This window comes from Ictalurus punctatus, chromosome 8 (genome assembly GCF_001660625.3).
Source record: "Ictalurus punctatus breed USDA103 chromosome 8, Coco_2.0, whole genome shotgun sequence".
Classification (NCBI taxonomy): domain Eukaryota; kingdom Metazoa; phylum Chordata; class Actinopteri; order Siluriformes; family Ictaluridae; genus Ictalurus; species Ictalurus punctatus.
This window is the reverse complement of record NC_030423.2, coordinates 23,085,986-23,106,827: the sequence shown is the minus strand read 5'-3', so window position 1 is coordinate 23,106,827 and position 20,842 is coordinate 23,085,986. Positions and strand designations below refer to the sequence as shown.

The 20,842-nt window shown below is 37.7% G+C and overlaps 1 long non-coding RNA gene across 1 annotated transcript; it reads left to right on the top strand.

The window, feature by feature from the left end:
- The first annotated feature begins 14,196 nt into the window (after positions 1-14,196).
- LOC108268393 (uncharacterized) lies at positions 14,197-16,901 on the top strand. The gene is made up of 3 exons (XR_008396864.1): positions 14,197-14,298; positions 14,477-14,629; positions 14,824-16,901. It is a non-coding gene; the product is annotated as an uncharacterized LOC108268393 (long non-coding RNA).
- The last annotated feature ends 3,941 nt before the right edge of the window (positions 16,902-20,842 follow it).

The following is a 20,842-nucleotide window of genomic DNA, read 5'->3' as shown; positions in this document are numbered from 1 at the left end:
CTCTCTTTTTTTTTTTATATGTTTCCCTTTGCCATATAACAAGGACCTGCATTTGTTTTGTGGAGATTATCATCAGTGCAAGGAAACATGAAATTAATCTTTTCATTCTAATCTCAGTTTATTATGTGGCATGAAGCAAGTGTAAACATTCCTATTCAGATTCACTCATGAGGAACACTGAGTAATACAAACTTTTTTACAAGCTCTTCCTTTATTACAACCCCACTGACCTATGTTTTGTTCTATGGCTCTTAGAAGAAGAATTATTGGAATAAATACCTGCTCCCTGTTCTACAGCTCTTAGTGCATCATCCAGTAAATTACTGATCACTATCTTTCCATTAGACCGCAGCTTCCATGAAGCACAGCATTCGCCATTAAGATTTTTTCTTCCCTCCCAATATACAGCAAAACCCAACATAAACCTTTCTTATGGTTTATAAGAAGGCTATGATTTCAAGAAGAAATTTCTGAGTTAATCGGTGGGTAGTGATGGAAATGACTAAAGATTGTCTCCATGCTTATCAGTTCCAAACCAGTCTCTTTGCCTGACCTCACTAAAGAAATCCCCACAGCCACACTCCAAAATCTGGTGGAAAGCCTTCCTAGAATAGTGGCGGTTATTATAACAGCAAAGGGGGCCTAAATCTGGAATGTGATTTTCAACACAATGGGTTTGATCGTCAGGTGTCCACAAACTTTTCGCCATATTGTGTAAATGCCATCATTGTTAAACCTTCTAGAAGTGTTTGCATTTTAGGTATTATTTTTGACAACACATCTTTGTTTGAACACCATATTAGGTAACTTACTTTTATCAACTCCACAACATTGCCCAGCTTCAAACCATTTAGTTTAAAAGATACTGAAACCCTGGTTTATACTTCCTCACACTTAGATTAACGTAATTCCATTTCTATTGGTATTTATGGTCAAAAAGCCTAAATAGACTCCAACATATTTGTTGGATAGAATTAACTGTTAGGGTCTTCACTCATGCCAAAAGTTCAGCACACATTACACCTGTACTAGAAGAATTACACTGGTTACCCATCTCACAGAGAATCAAATATAAAATCCTACTTCTCACTTACAATGCAATACACGGCCTTGTCTCTCTGCTCAAACACACTAATGCTTAGATTCTCAGGTCCACCAATACTGGTGAACTGGTGGTGCTTAAGACCAGACTGACATCACTGGGGGCCCTCAAACTCTTCTAGCAACACTTTTTCCCTTTCTTCTACTTACTGGTCACTGTCTTACTAGTCTTTATTTATTTTTATGAGTATTAGACATTTGCCAATACTAAATTACTTTCCAATAGTAGCAAATTCTAGGACTTTTATGAGGGTTGCAGTCTAATCCACATCATATGAATTAAGTAACTTACAGTGCACCTGGAAAGTATTCACAGCGCTTCACTTTTTCCACATTTTGTTATGTTACAGCCTTATTCCAAAATGGATTAAATTCATTCTTTTCCTCAAAATTCTACAAACAATACACCATAAAGACAACATGAAAGAAGTTTGCTTGAGATCTTTGGAAAATTTTTTGGAAAAAAACAAAAAAAGCACATGTACATAAGTATTCACAGCCTTTGCTCAATACTTTGTTGAAGCACCTTTAGCACCAATTACAGCCTCAAGTCTTTTTGAGTATGATTCTACAAGCTTGGCACACCTATTTTTGGGCAGTTTCTCCCATTCTTCTTTGCAGGACCTCTCAAGCTCCATCAGGTTGGATGGGGAACATCGGTGCACAGCCATTTTCAGATCTCTCCAAAGATGTTCAATTGGGTTCAAGTCTGGGCTCTGGCTGGGCCACTCATGGATACTCACAGGGTTGTCCTGTAGTCACTCCTTTGTTATCTTGTCTGTGTGCTTAGGGTCGTTGTCCTGTTGGAAGGACCTCTGAGGTCCAGAGCACTCTGGAGCAGGTTTTCATCAAGGATGTCTCTGTACATTGCTGCATTCATCTTTCCCTCGATCCTGACTAGTCTCCCAGTTCCTGACACTGAAAAACATCCCCACAGCATGATGCTGCTGCCACCACCATGCTTTATTGTAGGGATGGTATTGGCCAGGTGATGAGTGGTGCCTGGTTTCCTCCAGACATGACGCTTGCCATTCAGGCCAAAGAGTTCAATCTTTGTTCAATCTTTGGTCTGAGAGTCCTTCAGGGGCCTTTTGGCAAACTCCAGGCGGGCTGTCATGTGCCTTTTACTGAGGAGTGGCTTCCGTCTGGCCGCTCTACCAAACAGGCCTGATTGGTGGAGTGCTCAGAGATGGTTGTTCTTATGGAATGTTCTCCTCTCTCCACAGAGACACGCTGGAGCTCTGTCAGAGTGACCATCCAGTTTTTGGTCACCTCCCTGACTAAGGCTCTTATCCCCCGATCACTCAGTTTGGCCGGGCGGTCAGCTCTAGGAAGAGTCCTGGTGGTTCCAAACTTCTTCCATTTACGGATGATGGAGCCCACCATGCTCATTGGGACCTTCACTGCAGCAGAAATGTTTCTGTACCCTTCTCCAGATCTGTGCCTCGATACAATCCTGTCTCGGACGTCTCCAGACAATTCCTTGGACTTCATGGCGTGGTTTGTGCTCTGACATGCACTGTTAACTGTGGGACCTTATATAGACAGGTGTGTGCCTTTCCATCCATCCATCCATTCATCCATCTTCAACTGCTTACTCCTTTTCAGGGTCACGGGGGAGCCTGGAGCCTATCCCAGGAGCCTAAGGCGGGGTACACCCTGGACAGGGTGTCAGTCCATCGCAGGGCACACAATCACACACATTCATATGTGTGCCTTTCCAAATCATGTCCAATCAACTGAATTTACCACAGGTGGACTCCAATCAAGTTGTAGAAACATCTCAAGGATGATCGGTGGAAACAGGATGCACCTGAGCTCAATTTTGAGTGTCATGGCAAATTGTCATGGCAAGATTTCAAACAAACTTCTTTCACGTTGTCATTATGGTGTATTGTTTGTAGAATTTTGAGGAAAATAATAAATTTAATACATTTTGGAATAAGGCTGTAACATAACAAAATGTGGAAAAAGTGAAGCCCTGTGAATACTTTCCGGATGCACTGTATATAAAATACATTCATCACAAAACTATAAATTGTAGGCTACATTAACTGGCCTCATCAGCACAAGAAGCAGCATTTGAATTGCCTTTATTTGCATATCAAAACACTCCCAGACACACACATGCACACGTATGAGTTAATTATGGTGATATAACATGACCATTTCATAAGCTTACCAGATCGTGCTAACATGTTCATTCATGGGGACATTTCAGCAGCTTCAGATGATCTCTAGTGCAATGTATATGCTAATTTCCATGTCACAAGCACTCAAGAAAATTTTGCTAATAAATACTTATATTTCTTTGGGAGGGTCATGTACAAGAGTTCAAAATATAAGCTTATTAACAGGAGTTATTTAAGAAACTCAAAACCTAAGATTAATGTCTGCATGATATATGGAAAAGAATATTGCATATGTGCTTTGCTAAGGATGACTCATAATAATAATAATAATAATAATAATAATAATAATAATAACAATATTAAAAACAACAACAACAACAACAACAACAACAACAATAATAATAACCCTCCATTCTGAAGTTTTTCCCCATGTCAGAATATGTAAAGTTACAGCTTACCTCTAACGGTTACAAAGTGCTGACACTGGGGAACCCTTCCAAAAATCCCCTCATAGAAAATCAACGTTCACCATATATATTTTTTTTTCTGTTCATGTATACCATCCTCCATAAGAGTCTATGTGTACATTCTGCACTATAGAAACAATAATGTATTATAATGTTTTAAGTGCACTAATTCTATCTTTGCAGTCAGAAATACTTTCAGAGATGTGGCTATAGAAAATTACTCAAAGCATTCGGGATCAAGAATTCAGCTGCATTGTAGTATAACTTTAAGTAATGTTGATCTAATCAGCATCTAACCAGTACAATACAGCATATGGGAAAGAATATTTCAGCATGTGATGGTCAAAGGATGACCATGAAAAAAAGCACCTGACAACACCTACAAATTGTGGATTGCAACACAAGATAAAATAAATAATGATGCCAAGGTAGATTATGCTGCATAGACAAAGTGCCCTCTACAAATACTGGCACCCTTGGTAAAATATAGTAAAAAAAATTGTCTTTACTGTTTAACCTTTTGTTCAAATAATTCACAAAAATACTCTGCTTTCATGGATGTCAAACAGTTGCAAATACAACACAGGTTTATCACAAAAATGCTTGTTAAAAATATAGGTGTGTGGCAATTATTGGCACCACTATGAATCAGAGATGGAAACTTGTGTCGCTCTTAATTGGTCATTTAAAAAAATTATTTGCAACTTGAACTCTTGAACAACTCACTCAGACTTGACTTGGACTTGAATACAGAGACTTGTGAAAAACACGTCATTTTGGTTTGGCATTCCTGATTACGTTCTCTCTTTACTGCCCCATGACATCACCAAAAACCACATTTTACTTTTCATTCCTCATTCATTCATTCATTCCCTATCAGTATGTCCCACATCCTGTAACTTGAGATGATGTCCTGCATTTTGATTGGAAATAATTTTGCTTGATTTGCAACAAAAAGTGAGTGTTTCATTATTAGTTATTTATTTTATTTTTATTTTTTTTTGCTTTAAACCTGCTAAAATCCTAAACTAAGCTATACTAAGCTAATTGGCTACTGCCACAAGGGGCTGGCCAGGGATGATATGTGCTCTACGGTCTTCACTCCCATTGGTAGTTGCTGCACCAAGTCGCTCCAGATTTGCATAAAGTTAAAGTTTTCTCAACCTTCTAAGTCACTGGACATGCCCCACATCTGGTCATCAATGGTCGCTGTTGCTCATGTCGCTGGAAGTTGCCAGCTCTTATTGAAAATGAACTGTCTCCGGTCGCATTGTCGCTGCGAGTCACTCTATGTGTGAATGTACCTCAAGTGTGGAAGCAGGGGCATGCTCAAGCTCCAGTTTGTGAATGAAGAGCAGAGCTGGAGAAGGTGAGTGATAGGGATTGCACACCTGCAGGGAATTATACTAATGAATGTTCTGTGTTGCAGTGAGCCGAGGCCAGAATAAAAACGGGAGAGATGGGCGCCTCAAAAGACAGAGAAAGCCAGCCAGCATGGTGTGTGTGTGTGTGTGTGTGTGTGTGTGTGTGTGTGTGTGTGTGTTCCAAGCCTGCCTCCAGCTTCCTCATTCCCTACCCGAATCGTGGAAAGTGTTGTACTAAGGTTTTAGTTTTGTTTTTTTTCTTATGTTTCTACGCTAATATTTCAGTAAGTTATAAACCGAAATAGACGGAAAACAATTGGGACCAAGGTCGCTTGACGTTGGAAGTTTGATATTCAAAGAGATTCGCAAATTTAGGGACCGTCTCTGAAGTTACGACATTGGTACACACGTTTCTAACTTTAATAGCATTTGAAGGGAATGACTTGGAGTCATAAAATCAACTATATAGTATCCATGACAGTGTCAGCTATGATGCACACCTTTTAGGTTTTTGATATTTAATTTAAAAAAAACTATGAAACCATGTGTAAATATTGGCATGTCCTTCCTTTGGTTGGCCCATACACACAATATATTATAATTTAAAGCTCAATAGCATTTGAAGCGAATGACTTACAGTCACAAAACCAACTGTACAGTATTCATCTAGGTGTCAGCTTTAATGCACACCTTTTATGCCATCTTCTCTGGGTCAAAATTAATTTAAAATGGACCAAAGCAAAGTGGAAAACGTTTTTGTGGTCAGACGAATCGAAATTTGAAATTCTTTTTGGAAACCGTGGACTCTGTGTCCTCTAAACTAAAGAGAATTAAAAAGGAGAGGTACTATCTGGCTTTTTATCAGTGCTCAGTTCAAAAGCCTGCATCTTTGATGGTATGGGGGTGCATTAGTGCCTATGGAATGGGCAGCTTGCACATCTGGAAAGCCACTATCAGTGCTGAAAGGTATATACAGGTTTTAGAGCAACATATGCTTCCATCCAGATAACATCTTTTTCAGGGAAGGCATTGCATATTTCAGCAAGACGACTCTAAACCACTTACTGCACCTATTACAACAGCATGGCTTCATAGTAGAAGAGTCTGGGTGCTGAACTGGCCTGCCTGCAGTACAGACCATTCACCAATTGAAAACATTTGACACATCATGAAATGAAAAATACGACAAAGAAAACCCAGGACTGTTGAGCAACTAGAATCCTGTATCAGACACGAATGAGACAACCTTCCTCTCCCAAAACTCCAGGAACTGCTCTCCTCAGTTCCCAGATGTATATCGACTGTTGTTAAAAGAAGAGAGGATGCTACACAGTGGTAAATATGGCCCTGTTCCAACTTTTTTGGCCAAATCTGATATTCATCCAATGGCTGTGAAGAAAGTATTGAAGCCTGTCATCAAAGGACTGTCAGCTTTCGCTCAATCTGGGTACACGTGAGGTCAAGCCATAGAAATCCTTTTTGTCACACTAAATTTTTTTATGCAGTAATGTTTCTCTTTGTTGCACTGTTTGATACAAAACACATAAATATAAATAAATGTAAATGGGCCGGGGCACACGGTGGCTTATTGGTTAGCATGTTCACCTCACACCTCCAGGGGCTGGGGTTCGAGTCCCGCCGGCGCCATGTGTGTGTGCGGAGCTTGCATGTTCTCCCTGTGCTGCGGGGGTTTCCTTCGGCTACTCTGGTTTCCTCCCCCAGTCCAAAGACATGCATGGTAGGCTGATTGGCATGTCCAAAGTGTCTGCAGTGTGTGAATGTGTTTGTGATTGTGCCCTGTGATGGATTGGCACCCTGTCCAGGGTGTACCTCACCTTGTGCCCCATGCTCCATGGGATAGGCTCCAGGTTCCCCTGTGACCCTGAAGGAGGATAAGCGGTATAGAAGATGGATGGATAAATGGGCAGAGTGTGCATGTTTCTTATTCATTTAGACATCAAAATGGTAGGCCTTTGCATGTTGGAAATATGTCCCCTATTGTCTCACACGAACTTACTACATGTCCCATATTTGTTCTGTTTGCATCTGAACACTCTACTCCGAAGGGCACTTTGAAGAGAGAGTAATCAAGCTAGTCATACTGTAAGATTGTTTCAGACTGAATTTCCAATAAAAATAAAAATTGAGTTCTAAGTGACCATTATTTTTGAGTGCCACAACATTTTGCCTTCCCAAGCTCTCACAGTGGATGGTAAAGTGAAAGAACTATTACTAAAAATAGAACAAAGACTTGAGACTTGACATGGACTCCACCTCAGAGACTTGAGACTTGACTTGGCTGTTTCTGCCAGAAGTGTAAGTTTCCAGTTACACTTCTTTACAAAAGGTAATTCCAAACCCTTTATTACTTATGTAGGAAATTCTTGTATTTTGTACTATGAACTGTTTTTCATGTTTAATATTTTTTTGCCTGCCCCATTGTTTATCCTTTTGTGTTTTTAATTTGGCCAGATCTCTTGACAATGATTTTTGCTTAAGGTTCTCTTCAGTCTACACTTGGACCATACTTTCTTATTACATCAGCATTACTACATACCTAACAAGCATTTTACATTTATGCTTGGGCTATCAAAGAAGTAAAATATGACATTTCTGAAAGCCCAGAAATTGCTGTTTACAGAAATAGTTGCTTGTGACAGTCAATACCATTTTGGTATTTGGGATTGAAAATGTTAAAAAGTCTTAAGAAAGAAAACTAAATAAACACATTAGTGTTATTGTCTTTTCAAAATCTCACATCTGGTATGCTAATGTAATATATGTAATATATGTCTAATCAATATTTCTTTGCAGTTATTTTGTATATTTTTTCTCCCATCAATTTTGACCTTCATGCTGACATTCAACAACAACAACAACAACAACAACAACAACAACAACAACAACAACAACAACAACAACAAAAAACTAAACCTAGATCTGGATGAGAAATGCAGCACAAAATTGGTCTTTTGCTTTTTTTTCTGTAAGGGGTGCTCATTTCTCAGAGAAAAACTTCAAGGGCCAGTGTGCTAATTTCAAATTCACAAAGTCTTGCATAATGATGACTCATGTTTGAAGACAGGTTTTTGTTATATCTTAATTTGTGCTATCTTATCTCAACTCATTTTGTCATAAGGATTTGGAGTATTGGTTTAATCAACATGGTCCCCCACTTGGACTCACTTATGTCATATAAAAAGATACAAAGTTTAATGCTAGGATTAGGAATGGGATTAGTGAAAAAAAAACCCTGATTAATCAAATTCAGCCTTGTTTATTCAAATTCACATAATTTTTTACTTACTGAAAAGCCCATGTCATTCATGAACTATGCAAATTATGTATTTCTGACAGTGCTTTGGTTTTCTTATAAAATGGTAAACATCCTGATTTTCCTATGATAATATTGTGTGAAGACATGCTCAACATCCAAAAAATATCTGAATCTGAAAACAAGATCCTCTTTTCATTGTCAATCATATCTTTATAGAGTTCCTTATGGTTGAGATGTTTTGGTTGGTTTATAGTTTAGATGTTCAATTGAATAAATTGTGTCATGATTGCATCCGTTCACTTCTTTTAGAGATAAGCTGTTGTACGTGTCATCACACTTAATCTGACTGATATTAAAGATATATGGTTTAAAAGGGGGCACTAGCATTCTTATAAATATATAATGGGAAAGAGTCTGTCCAAGTGCAGAATAGATAGCATACAGTACAAGCTGGCAGTCACCTTGTGGGGTTGTGTCTGGAGTAACAATCACTTGGCACAGAGCATACGGTGTCTTGAATATCCCGAAGATGTCACGACAGATGGCACCAAATCTCATTACAGAATGCCAGCACCCTTGGCACCAGCGTTCAAAATGCCATTGTTGCCACTCCTACAGTATGAGGGATTCATGGGGTCAGTGCTCCTAACCTTGTAAAAGTGGGCCATTATCCCCCACTCAGTGGCTTGTCATTTTCCCTGGAGGGGGGAGTCATTCAGGTCATTTGTCCAGTCAGAGATGCTTTTTAAAATTTCATTGTCCTGCCTGACCACATAAAATGTTTCTGCAGTTTTAGGACCCAATTTAATTATGTTTGTCAAGGTGTTTTTTTTTTGTTTTTTTTTTAAACACCGACAAAACGGTTTTTAAAAATTAGCTATTGATAGAGCTGTTGTAAACCTGCATGCTTACCTTTTACAGTGATTATGTAGTAGCAACAACATATATTTCAGAACTGCTAACACAGAATGCTGTGCAAAATCCAAACAACAACAAAAACATCCACTGAGGTTGAAAATGCGTTGTGGATGAAACATCAGAGGAGAATGGCCAGACTGGTTTGGAAGTGTGTGGTAAGTCAACATAAACACACTTTCCAACTATGGTGAGCATCTCAGGATTCACAAGACGTCGAACTTTGAGACTACAACAGCAGAAGACCACATCACCTTCCACACCTGTCAGCCAAAACAGGAATGTGATGCTACAGTTGGCACAAGCTCACAAAATCTGGGCAGTTTGAAGCTACAGCATGTTGTTTGACTAATGAGTTGAAATCCCATTTTTTAACATATTTTTAAATAAAGTATACTGTATGCACTGGACAGGCTACTCTTGTAATTGTGATTTAAGTGTAAGTATTTTTAATAAGTTTATACAGGCAGAGTATATAGTATCATGTTACAATCGTACACGCAAATCCATGGTAAACAATACATCAACAGCACACTTAAATAACTATACAAGCAAGAAAATGTGAGTGTTCTACTAAACAGAAAGTGGCAGCTACTAGACTGTGATTTCACAAGTGGCAGTTCAACCACAGTACAACAGACAAGTAAACGGTGCTCTTCTTTTCTTTGATGCCATGATGATTTCAGAGTAGTCTATTTGATGGCTCTGAATTTGAGAAGCTTGGCGCCAAGGTCTGTGACCAATCAAGTGTCATAGTTTTGTTGCTCTCTGCAGCAAATGAGGGCTGCTGATGGTTATCGTTTGACGCTCCCTCGCTCACTCACATGAGGTCTGCAGGAGGTCACAATGCCATTCCAATTCACTATATATGACCTATTTAATAAAACATTAAAAGTGGAAAGTACATTGCTCATTCTTCGGAATTTGGACCAGTGCAATCAAGTGAAATCACGCCCTGACCATGATGGTGACAATAACTGACTCGAAAAAAAATGGCCCATGCGAAAAGAACCTGAGAAGAAGTGCCTGCTAAAGTCCTGCTATTTGGAGGCAAGTTTGGATTGTACCAGTTATTACCCATATACCCTTTCAGCTACTTCATTGCTTAACTGTGTAATGTTATTGGTAGCAGGTATAGACTAAATTTCTTTACCCTTCTTGTAATATAAGAATCATTCAAAAACTCGTCACACAGAAGAATTTATTAATTTTAGGTAATGATAGCCAAGGAAGAAAGCATGGGTGTGCACATGAAAAAGAAAATGATGGAGACCAATGTGGTGGAGGCTACAACAGCCAGGCTAGTGAGTGGATATAGATAAGTTTTGAAAAAGTCTTGCTTATATGCAAACATCACCTGGTGTCATATTTACCTGTTGTTTTTTTTTAATTGTGTTGTCTGTAGTACAATTACAAATTAAAATTTTTATTATTTCGAATTTTATGATTCAATATCGATTCATTTGGATATATATCAGGTACAGAACAATCCAATTTTGCCTTTGGATCATTATCATGCTGTAATATTCCTCATCTGCCAAGTTTCTGGAGCCTGGTAGTTATCTTGTCAGCCAGTATTTTAGTATATCCAAAGGCATCGATGGCAACCAATGTGGCGGAGGCTAAAAAAGCCAGGCTCTTAAGTGGACATAGATGTTTTGAAAAAGTCATGTTTCGACATGGCAGTCAAATTCTAATGTGTGCTTTAACCGGTTTTAAGTTTAAATGTGTAGCCTACTTCTTTATATGCTAGCTCAAAAAGTGATGAATCGAGCTAAACATCCAGCTACTTTCTTGTAGGCTTTGGCAGAGGACTTAACATTATTTGTCTGTGGACAACGTGAATGTGACATTATGAGGATGTTATTAATTTTTCAGATTTTTTTTTACTTTACATTTTTTTCAGGCAAAGCAAACCAAGATCAAACAGTCAGCCAGGGACCAGATGTACAAATCCTAAAGACTTTCCTTTCTCTTATAATCATTAATGCAAACATCAACCGGTGTCTTATTTAACTGTTTTTTATTAAATTATGTTGTCTCTAGTACAATTACAAATTAATTTTTTTTATTATTTCGATTCTATTCAATGTTGATTCATTTGGATATATATCAGGTACAGTAAAATCCAATTTTTCTTAAAGAAAACAATATCTCAACTAATGCTGTAAACTATACAGGGATCCCTGTCAGTTGGTACATATATACTATAATAGTAAAAGTTAAAATTAACAACAGAGTCCAAATTCAGTTTAAATTTTTTTATATATAATAATCAACACTCAAATAAAAACATGTAACCAAACATTTCGCATTTAAATAAGGCAGTTTTTATATCAACTTTTTAATGATATAATTATGTTTCTACACCAATTCGTTATTGAAATATAAACATTTATATGGTGGCTGTCATAACTTGTTTTCATGACAGATTTATTCAAACATACAGTAAATGAGACATCACTAACAGGTTAAGTATGAATATAATGAATATGTAATATAGTGCATATTACCAAAATACTAATAATAGAGTTATATTTTTTCTAGTTAACTATCAAGTTATGGACATTTAATGACTTTCCTAAGGTAAATGTAGGGTTATATGACATTGTTTACAAGCTGTTTTATTAAGTTTCAGAAAGTTGTACTGAGATTCAAATTTTGTATTTTTTAAATACTTTGTACACCCACACTTATTTTTAATGACAGACTCAAGCCTCGCTGTCTGTGGCGTCATTTTAGGAGGATGGCTACTGCAGCTCTGATTAGTGGTACTATGGCTTGTTCTATACCTCCTGATTACTGCTGCAACTGTGTTTCAACTGATTTTAGTTGGTTACCATTCAGATTTCCATCTTTTTGAAGTCTCACAATCAGATTTTTCAGTTCGTCTGGCAATTCTTTTCCATTTGGAGTCATGATGCAGACGTACAGATAGACACAGCCAATAGACCCAAAACTGAGAAAGGTCTGGTGTTCACTGGTCATTTTATAACCATATTCATGTAATTAGGCTAGCTGGAAATCACATGTGTACTCAATTTAGTTTCAGTGAACACAGGTGTATTTTGTTACATCGAGTTTCTACTCTTGGAGCCTGTATTTTTGAATATATATATATATATATATATATATATATATATATATATATATATATATATATACACATATATATATATATATATATATATACACATATATATATATATATATATATATATATATATATATATATATATATATATATATATATATATACAGTATCTCACAAATATTTGATTATATATTTTAATGTGACAACACTGAAGAAATGACACTTTGCTACAATGTAAAGTAGTGAGTGTACAGCTTGTATGACAGTGTAAATTTGCTGTCCCCTCAAAATAACTGAACACACAGCCATTAATGTCTAAACTGCTGGCAACAAAAGTGAGTACACCCCTAATTGAAAATGTCAAAATTGGGCCCAATTAGTCATTTCCCTCCCCGGTGTCATGTGACTTGTTACTGTTACAAGGTCTCAGGTGTGAATGGGGAGGTGTGTTAAATTTGTTGTCATCGCTCTCACACTCCCTCATACTGGTCACTGGAAGTTCAACATGGCACCTCATGGCAATGAACTCTCTGAGGATCTGAAAAAAAAAGAATTGTTGCTCTACATAAAGATGGCCTAGGCTATGAGAACATTGCCAAGACCCCAACACTGAGCTGCAGCGCAGTGACCAAAACCATACAGCAGTTTAACAGGACAGGTTCCACTCAGAACAGGCCTCGCCATGGTCGACCAAAGATGTTGGGTGCACATGCTCAGCACCATATCCAGAGGTTGTCTTTGGAAAATAAACACATGAGTGCTGCCAGCATTGCTGCAGAGGTTGAAGGGGTGGGGGGTCAGCCTGTCAGTGCTCAGACAATATGCCGCACACTGCATCAAATTGGTCTGCATGCGTGTCGTCCCAGAAGGAAGCCTCTTCTAAAGATGATGCATAAGAAAGCCCGCAAACAGTTTGCTGAAGACAGGCAGACTAAGGACATGGATTACTGGAACCATGTCCTGTGGTCTGACGAGACCAAGATAAACTTATTTGGCTCAGATGGTGTCAAGCATGTGTGGCGGCAACCAGGTGAGGAGTACAAAGACAAGTGAGTCTTGCCTACAGTCAAGCATGATGGTGGGAGTGTTATGGTCTGGGGCTGCATGAGTGCTGCCAGCACTGGGTAGCTACAGTTCATTGAGGGAATCATGAATGCCAACATGTACTGTGACATACTGAAGCAGAGCATGGCCGCAGGGTAGTATTCCAGCATGATAACAACCCCAAACACACCTCCAAGACAACCACTGCCTTGCTAAAGAAGCTCAGGGTGAAGGTGATGGACTGGCCAAGCATGTCTCCAGACCTAAACCCTGTTGAGCATCTGTGGGGCATCCTCAAATGGAAGGTGGAGGAGCACAAGGTCTCTAACATCCACCAGCTCCGTGATGTCGTCATGGAGAAGTGGAAGAGGACTCCACTGGCAACCTGTGAAGCTCTGGTGAACTCCATGCCCAAGAGGGTTAAGGCAGTGCTGGAAAATAATGGTGGTCATACAAAGTATTGACACTTTGGGCCCAAATTGGACATTTTTTACTTAGATATAATCAAATATTTACAAAAATGTGAGGGGTGTACTCACTTTTGTGGGATACTGTATATATTTTTTTATTTCTTTTACAGTGCACATTGGAAAACAAGTGGGCCTACAGTGAGCAAATCAACATGCGGAAAAGCCAACAAGCTGTTTGAACCTGTTTGAAGTTCTGCAAGAACATCACTGAATCACACACCTGAACTATCATTGTGACAGGAATCAACTTTACAGTCTCCTGAGCAAGCAGCACATTCAGTGTGGCATCAGGAAGCACCCAGACTCCAGGGTAAAAGGCTACCACACTGCAATCCATTCATAAGATGTAGGATTTCTTTGTTTGTAATGACTTAGCTTTGTTAACTGTCCTTGAAAACGATCTCCAATCCTCTCTGGAAACAAGAAGAATTGTGGTAGGTAACACTGTCAGTTATGCATATTTGACTGCTGTTATCACTTAAAAGTCTGTATCTGAGTAGAATTAAAATTGTATTTGAATTGGGGAGGTTCACTCTTATATGTAGTGTCATTTGCATAATATTGGTAGTGTTTTTAATTTTGCTTAATATTGACAACTTTTTTTTTATTTAGGTACTTGAACTTGGAATGTTGGGTGGAGTTGATGTGAAGGACCCTGTAAGGACAATATTGAAGCAGGCAGTGACTTTGCAAAAGCAGTGAACCAGAGAGGTGTAAACAGGAAAACATCGTTCCAAAGTTTGGAGCTTAAAAAAGTTGTGATTGGTAAGAGCTGTTGTAAATCTTTCTGTAATTTTTAAATCTAGCAACGTATTTTCACGTTATGAATTGAATTTTGAAAGTCTTGGTCCTTGGAGTGGTGCTGTCTATTGTACTATGTGCTTTAAGGCCCTATTATGATGCATTTGATCTCAATGTAGTTTTATTCTTAACTCTGTATCTGTATGATCCTATTCTAGAGGCTGTAAGACGAAATCTACCATGTCCACAAATAACAGAATTGGAGGTAGAAAAAGTCATAACACGATGGGTTAATCTAGCTGATGGCTTAAGCAATGTGGCAGAAAGAAAATAACACCTTTACAAGCTATTAATGCACACACATTCAGTATGTCAAAACTAAAAATTTTTACATTTTACAACTTAATTTTAACTATATTGTTTTTTGCAACTTATTGCATACTTACACATCTGTGTGTGTATATGTATGTGTATGTATATATCTATATATATATAGTATTGGTTTCTGTTATTTCTGCAACTCAATTGTTTATGCACTACAACTTTAAAAATGTAATAATAAAATATGTATTGTTTGAAACGTTTTAATTGATTACTTGGTTTCTATTGTCTTTCTAGCTTGTTCTTGTTTATATATTTTGTAACAACTGTCTGTTGCTTTTTGTTTGTATTTTCTTTCTGTATCTTATTTATCTTGCACATATTTTCACATTCTTTTTAATTTACGATTACATTTTAGTTTACGTTCCAAGTATTTTAGTTCTCTGTCTGATATTCAGTTTGTTTTACTTGTTGTCAACATCAAGAAAGCTTTTTTGAATTTGCATCTGCTTAGTTTCCTTTTTTTATTTTATTCAATTTTATACATTTCAGATTATGTAAATATTATATAGCAGTTGTAAAGGCTGTTGTCTGGCTCACTTTTGGGGATTCTGGAATAATATCGATCCAGTTATGGTTGGCTTCTTGGGCTACAGGATAAGTTCTGGGTAGTGATTTCTGGGCAGAAATTGCACCTACTGTGTTCAGTAAGGGCTCTCTACTTATGTCCACCACTCCGGCCAGTGGCATTCATCGGAGCAGTTGCTGGTCTGCTTTGGCGGCAACAGTACAGGTGATGCTGTGTCAAAACAGAGCATCTACAACTGGATAATGGAGACAATCTCTATCGCCTATGAAGTGTGCGGCCTTGCTATGCCTCTGGGCATAAGGGCTCATTCCACTGGGGGGGGGGTCTTGAAGGCTTTATCCAAAGGGGTACCCTTACAGGATGTGTGTGCTGTAGCGGGGTGGTGTACGCCGATCACATTCGTTTGATATTACAGTTTGATATTTCAGTTGTGAGTATACTCGTTCCCACAGAGTGAAGCTCACACAGCATTGAGTTCCCTTTGAAAGGGAACGTTTGGGTTACGCATGTAACCCTGTTCCATGAGAAGGGAACGACACGTTGCATAGCTTTGTCATACTGGGACATGCCTGTGAATCACATCTTCACTTCAGATAATAGAGGCTAATGACTTGGTATACAGGTGCCGTTTTATAATCAGGCAAAGCATGAAATGTCACGTCACAACAGGCCTATAAATAGCCATGATTTCAAACAGACTTCGGATATTGGTCATGTGCGAAGGCGCTTCCCACAGCATGAAGTTCATGCAATGTTTGTTCCCTTCTCAGGGAACAGGGTTACATGCGTAATCCAGATGTTTTGAATCATTTGATTTTTAAGTTATATTGTGATGTTGCACAGGGGTGTACTCACTTCTGTTGCATACTGTATATGTTTGAGTATGTACTGGAAGTGTATTGTACTGGATTGATATGCCATACTGATACAATTCCTCACTTCTAATCCTGATTTACAGTTCAAAAATAGGTTCAATACAAGATTTAGACAGGCTAATGTAGTGGAAGCTGAAGAAAAAGATGTATGAACATGTAATCTGACCTTATCTCTGTCTGTTCTGTTAACAGATGCTGTTCTTCATGGCCATCAGATGCAAGTGTAATAATGAGCAGTTCAGCCAGAAAAAGGAACATAATGTATAGTTTGTGTTTGTGTATAGAGGGTATGGGCAGTACGCCGGTATGGGCATCGGTGCAATGTTTTGTTTTGTTTTTTAAATCTTTCAGTCTTCTTTTAATAAAAAACATGGTCAGTTCATTTTGTTCAGATTTATAATGCTGAAACCATGTGAAGTTTAAATAAAAACCATTGAACTTGTTATTGTCTTCATATATCTGTCTTCATTTGTGATGTTGATGCAGGTTATTTATTTTAATAGTCTTGAAAACAAGTGCATTCAGCATTAGGAAAAAGTCCCCTTTTTCCTAATTCAGCCTTTAGTATACTGGTTTAAAATACCATATTGTGTAAGAGTATGTAATGTTGAAAGTATATTGTACAAAGTAGAGTAGCTAATTAATAATAAAGTATACTGTTATTGACTCAAAAGTGTACATTTTTTTAGTATTTGGAATAAGCCAAAAGTATAACAGGGCATATACTATTATCGCAATAATAAAATATTCATCGTATATTTCTGGTATATTTGGAAGACACTCATAATAAATAAATGTACTTATAACACAATTAAGGTACACATTAATTTTACTCATCAAGCATGCAAGTAGTCCCTACACAGACTACTTACGTACTTAAAGTGTACTAAGTATACTTGAAGTTGTTCAACTTTAGCACACAAAAGTACACTAAATAAACTTTAAATTGGGCTTTTATATAATTAAATTACAACTAAAATATACTTGTTCAAAATTTGTTGCTCCAAAATAGTAAACTTTAAGTTAATTAATCATTAACCTCCAGGGTTGGGGGTTTGATTCCCTCCATGGCCCTGTGTGTGCAGAGTTTGCATGTTCTCCCCATGCTGCAGGGGTTCCCTCTGGGTACTCTGGTTTCCTCCCCCAGTCCAAAGACATGCATGGCAAGCTGATTGGCATGTCCAAATTGTCTGTAGTGTATGAATGGATGTGTGAATGTGTATGTGATTGTGCACTGTGATGGATTGGCACCCCGTACCCTGCCTTATGCCCCATGCTCCCTGGGATAGCTCCAGGTTCCCTGTGACCCTGTAGGATAATCAGTATATAAAAAATGGATGGATATATATCACGATTGTCAATATACGAAAAGCAGGTGCTCGCGCACCTTACTCGTGCACGCACGCCCACATGCTCTCCAGTGTGCTGCTTAAAGGGGAAACTGTGACAGTTATGTAGGTATTTATTTATTTATTTATTTATATTTGTTTTATTATTTTCATTTTATTTATTTATTTAAACTTTACTGGTGTAGTAAAATTACAGCATACAGTTAGCCAACAGTCACCAGCTATGCAATCAAACTGCTTCTGATGTTGTAGGACGTGAAGCTAGCTACACCACCGCTCCATGCCATGTATGTACTTAGACAGTGGGAGAAAACCTACACCCGGTTTTCTCCAGATGTAAAAAAAAAAAAAACATACTGTACCAGTAAGTGAAGTGGTAATGTTTTGGTGTATAGCCTTATAATACTGCATTCAGAACATTATCATAGCTCTTGATGACATAATAATGTCCACTAACCCCTTTACTTCCTTTTTCTGACAAAGATAGAACCATAGTTACACAAATAACATTCCTTTTATTCTAGAAATATTACGAAACATATATCTAAGTTGAGAGTTCTTCCTGATAGAGCACCTCACCAGATAAGAGCACTCATAAATATTGCTGATATCATACTTTTAAGGATGTGGTGATACTATATTCTGATGAGATTGACAATCACTCAAAGTACCAATATTTACAAGTAAATATCCTTCTATTAAGGATATAATTGCTTACATTTCTGGTATTTATCACCTCTGAGGATAAAAATCACTCAAAGTTCTGATATTGCTCTCTATTGAAGGTGAGAATCACATAAACGCACCACAGAGCACACGGAGTGCATTTATTCTCCCAGACATTTCAGTCATTTGAAGATATGTAACATCAAGCCTTCAGTTTTGTCCTGAGTTATCATCTTTGCTTATGTCTGTTAATGCCTTTTTCAATTTCTTTGTATTTCATTTCATTGCCGGTTTACCTAATTTTATTGAACAGCAATTTGTTTGGCACATTGATATTTAAATGTGCTAGATTCATAAAGGTGACATAACATGGCCTTCCATCCATCCATCCATCCATTCATCCATCCTCTTATCTGTAAATAATGTCATGGCTAGATACTACATTCGGTTTAGGAATATTTTTTTTTACTGAGTCACTAAGGTGAATGAATCATTATTGGAAACTACCATGCACCAACTTTAATGAGTCATGTTCTGGCACATTCTTTTTCTGGTTTTCAAGCGTTATTATGTGCGTAATAGTAGTTTTGGGCGGCTTGATCTGACTGCACGTTTGGACAAAAATCGCTTCACTGAACAGTCTCAACTGACTCGAGGCACTGAACAGAGTCAAAGATTCCAACTGTGAAATTGCAGACAAGCATAAAAGGCAGCTTTTGCCTCAAAATGTCTAGCTTGTGATTCAGAGAGAAGGAGGCAACAATCTAGTTAAAGGTCTGTGTGCCAAAGACCTGTCCAGGTACTAACAGCAGCTGGCACCACATGTTTTTACCATGCTCTAGTTTGAGCCAGCCAACTTGCCTTCTCATCTGCGTTTACCTCAGTGATCTACCGCACTCCATTACTGCATCTCCTATTGCTTGGAGTGGAGCCATGAAGATTTCATTACCCATTATGCCTGCAGTTATGGCTTTATTTCATTTAGGGCCAGGGCGCCCACACTGCTACACGCCAACACAAACAATAGGCCATGTGTCTCTTCTAAAGACACAGTCAACCGTGCTGAGAATAGTAATAAGTCAGACACTAGAATTACTGTCACTCGAGGTGTGTGTCAACGCACAATCCTTTGCTGGGGAACACTTAACAATAACCAAATTAGCAAGCAACAAAGAATTAGAACGCTATACTTAGCATCTTGAATACATTTCCTCAACTCCTCAGATGAGATGGGAATAGGAAAGAGGATCTGGATGATGTAGAAGGGACCTTTTATAGCTACCCACATGGAGTCACAGTCATAAGGTGATGACTTTGCTATTGGAACTTGGAAAGAAAGTGAGCAACCAGTTCCAAAGAACACCCCCCCTGGTAGGGTGATGAAAGAAAATATCACGTGTAACTTATGTAAAATTAAGAAAACATGAATCAGAATCACAATTTAATAATTAACAGATGGAGTAAACAACAAAACTTGCTCCCACTCCCACCAATTTCACTTAAGAGCTGCTGTTCAGTTAGTCTAATGTAAATTTACAGGGGCAAACAAATAATGATGTATGAGATATAAACTGTTGCCTGAGGTGGTAATAAAATAATGAAACCTACATCAATGCTTATTTGCATTTGTCTGTTTTTATGCATTTTAGGTATATTTTCATAATACTAAATATATTTTTTTCTTAATTGGACTTGATAGATGTTCAAACCTGTCCATTACTACAGCCATTTTTATTCACCAAGTGGAGTCCCCTGGTTATATCCTTCAAAAACAATCATTTCGAGGGCCCTTAAAAAAAACCGTCATACTCAAATTTGGAACATTATATTTTGGTTTGGTTTCCCTTTCAGTCCTTATGATTGGTTCATTGTTTTCTGAGTGTGTGTACCTATTCATTGTTTTCCCCTTAATTAGCTAACATAGCCTTTTGTTTTCTCCTCTGTTCATAATAAATTCTTGTAGTGCATTTGCCTTCAATTTCAAACAGTGTATTGTTTATGTATTTTTCGTAAACTTGGTCACAAATCCATTGGAGGCTACTAAATTATATCACATTGTAGCAGATTCAGTGGTATAGTAAAATATTGAATCGTTGGATTATAACTTGAAATCATATTGTATTGAACCATCCTGTTTGCATGCCATTTTGTTAAATTACTATAACATTCATGTTAGAAGGATGCTAACATTTATTTTTGTCTCTTAATGATTACCACCTGAAATTGACAATTAGAAATGATCTCTTTTTACTCACTGTTGCCATTGCTTTCAGTAAATAAGTTTAGACTAAAATTGTTAAATAATAATCTTGTTTGAAAAAATGATGAAGTAAAAACAGTTCTTGGTAAAACTGATATAGACCAATGAACCAAATGTATACATCAACAAACTGTTCTTCATATACAGAAATGTAATAGTTGACTTCTTTGTAGTTTA